The following is a 5,535-nucleotide window of genomic DNA, read 5'->3' on the forward strand; positions in this document are numbered from 1 at the left end:
AAGTTAGATAAATTGGTTGAAATGGAGAAATTTCTAGAAAGATAAAAATTACTGTCATGAACTAAGGATGAAATAGAAAATCAAAATCAACCTATAACAATTATAGGGATTAAATTGCTAATGTAAAAATAAAAACACAGAAAAAGAAAACACCAGGTCCTATGTCTTAACTGATACATTTTAGCACAGAATCAAGATAATGAATTCTACTTTTTCAAAAACATTTTCAAATAAATAGAGATTGTGAAATATTTTCCAACTTATTTCATGAGTCCAGTACTAATCTAATATCAAAATCAGGCAAAAAATTACAAGGAAAGAAAATGACAAATCAGGGTCTGGGAAAAAATGGCAGATAGGAGGCAGTAATAATTTGAAGCTCCCACTCAGATAGAGCATCATGTGGAGACTCATATTGTAAACTCTTGCTCCAAAAACTACTGCAGTGTTCCTGCAGTACAAGGAAAGCTAAGAGAATCCACAGACATTTGAAGAGGGTGAGTTGATGCTGCAGGTTCCATGGGACAGCAGAGAAACTCTGAAGATGAAGAACATAATCTCTTAGGAGCTCTATGGTCCTACCCATGACATGACCCAACAAAAAACTTGTATCTTTCCTATACTACTGCAGCTGATGGGCTCTTGAAAGCACCACCTCCTGGCTACAGGTCAACAAACACAAAACCAATACACTTAACAAAAATACAAGAAAGCCTCCTCACAGAGTCTACTTCACTCCCTTGCTACCTCCACTGGAGCAGGTGCCAGTATCCATGGCTGAGAGACCTGAAGACAGATTATATCACATGACTCTTTGCAGACACACTACAGTACCAACCTGGAGCCCAGTAGCTTCTTTGGGTGGCTAGATCCAGAAGAGAAATAACAAGCACTGCAGTTTGGCTCTAAGAAAGTCACATCACTAGGGGTGGTGGAAGAGCACTAAATCATAGGAGTACCTCATGGGAGAAAAGAATTTGAAAAGAAGCCCTTGAGTCTCAGATCTACCTTCTGACATAGTCTACCAAAATGAGAAGGAACCAGAAAGACAATTCTGGTAATGTGACAAAGCAAAGTTTTTTGACACCCCCGAAAGATCACACTAACTCACCAGCAATGGATCCAAACTAAGATAAAAGCTCTGAATTGCCAGAAAAAAAATTCTGAAGGTAAATTATTAAGCTAATCAAGGAGGCACCAGAGAAAGGTGAAGTCCAACTTTATTTAAATATAAAAAAGATACAGAATATGGATGGAAGAAATCTCCAGTGAAATAGATAGCATAAATAAAAAACAATCACAACTTCTAGAAATGGACACACTTAGAAAAATGTGAAATGCAAAATGCACTGGAAAGTCTCAGCAATAGAACCCAATAAGTAGAAGAAAGAACTTCAGAGATCATAGACAAGGATTTCAAATTATCCCAATCAAACAAAGACAAAGAAAAAATTTAAAAAATGAATGAAGCCTCCAAAAATTTTGAGATTATGTTAAATGACCAAACCAAAGAATAATTGGTGTTCCTGAGGAAAAGGAGAAATCTAAGTTTGGGAAACATATTTGAGAGAACAATTGAGGAAAACTTTCCTAGCCTTATAAAGGATCTAGACATCCAAATACAAGAAGCTCAGAAAACATCTGGAAAATGCATCACAAAAAGATTATTGCTTCACATATAATCATCAGGTTATCTAAAGTCAAGACAAAGGAATGAATCTTAAGAGCAGTGAGGCAAAAGCATCAGGTAACCTATAAAGGAAAACCTATTGGATTAACAGGAGATTTCTCATCAGACACCCTACAGGCTAGAAGAGATTGAGGTCCTATATTTATCTTTCTTAAACAAAACAATTATCAGCCAAGAATTTTGTATTCAGTGAAGTTAAGCTTCATAAATGAAGGAAGGATACAATCTTTTTCAGACAAACAAATGCTGAAAGAATTCACCACTACTGAGCCAGCACTACAGGAACTGCTAAAAGGAGCTCTAAATCTTGAAATAAATCCTCTAAATATACCAAAATAGAATCTCTTAAAGCAAATCTCAAAGGACCTATAAAACAATAACACAATTAAAATAAAATGAACCCTTCAGGCAACAAATAGCATGATGAATAGAATAATACCTCACATCTCAATAATAACATTGACTAGAAATATCCTAAATGCTCCACTTAAAACATAAGAATGACAGAATGAATGAGAATTCTCCAAACAAGTATCTACTGTCCTCAAGAAACTCACATGACACATAAGGATTCATAGAAACTTAAAAACTAATTTTCATAAAATATATTTTTCCACCTCTTTTGGACACCAAAAGTGAGCAAATGTAGCTATTCTTATGTCAGACAAAACAAACATTAAAGCAACAGCAGTTAAAAAAGACAAAGGGGGACATTATATAATGATAAAAGGAGTAGTCCAACAGAAAAATATCACACTCCCAAATATTTATGCACCTAAAATGGAAGCTTATAAATTTATAAAACAGTTATTACTATAGCTAAGAAATGAGATAGAGAAGAATAAAATAGTAGTGGGGGCTTCAATACTCCACTGACAGCACTAGACAAGTTATCAAGACAGAAAATCAACAAAGGAACAGTAGATTTAAAATATATCTTAGAACAAATGGAATTAACAGATACTGACAGAACATTCTATCAAACAACTGCAGAATATACATTCTATTCATCAGCACATGGAACACTCTCCAGGATAGACCATATGATAGGCCACAAAACACGTGTCAACAAATTAAAGAAAAACAAAATCGAATTAAGTACTCTCTCAGATCACAGTGGAATAAAATTGGCAATTAATTACAAAAGGAACCTTCAAAATAATGTGAATACCTGGAAATTAAATGATCTGATCCTGAATGATCATTGGGTAAGCAATAAAATCATGATGGAAATTAAAAAATTCTTTGAACTGAACGATAATAGTGACACAACATATCAAAACCTTTGTGATATAGAAAACGTGGTGCTAAGAGGAAAGTTCATAGCATTAAATGCCTACATCACAAAGTCTGAGAGAGCACAAATAGATCATCTAAGGTCGCATTTCAAGGAACTAGAGAAATAAGACCAAACCAAGCCCAAAGCCAGCAGAAGAAAACAAATAACCAAGACCAGATCAGAACTCAATGAAATTGAAACAAATAAACAAAAAGATAAATAAAGCAAAAAGCTTATTCTTTAAAAAGATGCATAAAATTAATAAACCATAGCAATATTAACCAAGAAAAGGAGAAGATCCAAATAAGCTTGATTAGCAACAAAATGGGAGATATTACAACAGATATCACAGAAATACAAAGGATCATTCAAGGCTACTATGAACACCTTTATGTGCACAAACTAGAAAACCTAGAGGAGATAGATAAATTTCTGGAAATATACATCCCTTCTATATTAAGCCAGGAAGAAATAGAGACTCTGGATAGACGAATAACAAGAAGAAAGACTGAAATGGTAATAACAAAAAACCAATGCCAACAAAAACAAGTCCAGGACCAGACAGATTCACAGCTGAATTCTATACAACATTCAAAGAAGAATATCTACCAACCCTGTAAACATTACCCACAAGATAGAGGTAATCCTCCCTAAATCATTCTATGAAGCTGGTATCACCCTAATACCATAATCAGGAAAGGACAAAAAAATAAAAATAAAAAAATAAGAAAGCTACAGACCAATATACCTGATATATACAGATGCAAAATTCTCAGAAAAAAACTAGCTAATGGAATCCAACAGCATAACAAAAAGATAATGCAGGCCAAGAATGGTGGCTTATGCTTGTAATCCCAGTACTTCGGGAAGCTGAGGTGGGAGGATCACCTGATGCCAGGAGTTCAAGACCAGCCTAGCCAACATGCCAAAACTCCATCTCTACTAAAAATACAAAAATATCTGGTCATAGTGGTGAGTGCCTGTAATTCCAGCCACTCAATGGTCTGAAGCAGGGTAATAGCTTGAATCTTGGAGGCAAAGGTTGCTGTGAGCTGAGATCATGTCACTGCATTCCAGCCTGGGCAACAAGAGCAAAACTGATCAAGTGGGTTTTATACCAGGGATGGTTTAAAATAGGCAAGTCATACTCTGGTTTCTCTTCAGATCGTATAAATCTTTCGCATTTTACTAAAATAGGCAAGTTAGTAAATGTGATACATCACATAAACAGAAATAAAAACAAAAATCACATGATCATCTCAATAGATGCAGAAAAATCATTTGAAAAAAGTCCACTATCTCTTTAAGATTAAAATCCTCAACACAACTGGCATAGAATGGACATACCTTAGGATAATTAAAACCATCTATGAAAAATCCACAGCCAACACTATACTGAATGGAGAGAAGTTTAAAGCATGTTCTCTGAGAACTGGAATAAGACAAGGATGCCCACCTTCACCACTTCCATTCAACATAGTACTGGAAGTCCCAGTCAAAGCAATCAGACAAGAGAAAGAAATAAAAGACATCCAAATCCATACAGATAAAATCAAACTGTCACTGATTGCTGAGGTCATGATCATATACCTAGAAACACCTAAGACTCATCCAAAAATCTCCTAGAACTGGTAAATGAATTCAGCAAAGTTTTAGGATACAAAATTAATGTACACAAATCAGTAGCTCCGCTATATACCAACAGCAACCAAGCTGAGAATCAAATCAGGAACTCAAACACTTTTACAATAGCTGCAAATAATAATGGTAATAATAATAATTAGGAATATACCTAACCAAAGAGGTAAATGACCTCTAAGGAAAACTATGAGGACCGCTGAAATAAATCATAGATGATACAAACAAATGGAAACATGCCCCATGTTCATGCATAGGTAGAATCAAAATTGTGAAAATGATCATGCTACCAAAAACAGTCCACAGATTCAATGCAATTCCCCTCAAAATATCATCATCGTTCTTCACAGAACTGCAAAAAACAATCCTAAAATTCATAGGGAACCAAAAAAGATCCCACATAGCCAAAATAAGACTAACCAAAAAGAATATATCTGGAGGCATCACATCATCTGACTTCAAACTCTACTATAAGGCCATAGTCACCAAAATAGCATGGTACTGGTATAAAAATAGTCATCTAGAACAATAGAACAGAATAGAGAACCCAAGAATAAAGCCAACTACTTACAGCTGACTGATCTTCAACAAAGCAAACAAAAATATAAAGTTTGGAAAGGAGACACTATTCAACCAATTATGCTGGGATAATTGGCAAGCCACATGTAGAATAATGAAAGTGGATCCTCATTACTCAACATATTAAAAAAATCAACTCAAGATGGATCAAGGACTTAAATCAAAAACCTGAAACCATAAAAATTCTAGAAGATATCATCAGAAGAGCCCTGCTAGACATTGGCTTAAGCAAAGACTTCATGATCAAGAACCCAAAAGCAAAAGCAACAAAAACAAAGATAAATGGATGACACTTAATTAAACTAAAAAGTTTCTGCACAGCAGAAAAAAAAAAAAAAAAAAAAAAAAA

The 5,535-nt window shown here is 34.6% G+C and overlaps 1 long non-coding RNA gene across 1 annotated transcript in view; it reads right to left on the reverse strand.

The window, feature by feature from the left end:
• Nucleotides 1-4,931: 4,931 nt before the first annotated feature.
• LOC116540869 overlaps nt 4,932-5,535 on the reverse strand; it is a 15,965-nt gene continuing 15,361 nt past the window's right edge. Inside the window, exon 4 of the long non-coding RNA XR_004264619.1 lies at nt 4,932-5,293. This is a non-coding gene — a long non-coding RNA (uncharacterized LOC116540869). The remainder of the gene's footprint in view (nt 5,294-5,535) is intronic.

This window comes from Sapajus apella, unplaced genomic scaffold (genome assembly GCF_009761245.1).
Source record: "Sapajus apella isolate SASKATOON/1434 unplaced genomic scaffold, GSC_monkey_1.0 scaffold145, whole genome shotgun sequence".
Taxonomy (NCBI): domain Eukaryota; kingdom Metazoa; phylum Chordata; class Mammalia; order Primates; family Cebidae; genus Sapajus; species Sapajus apella.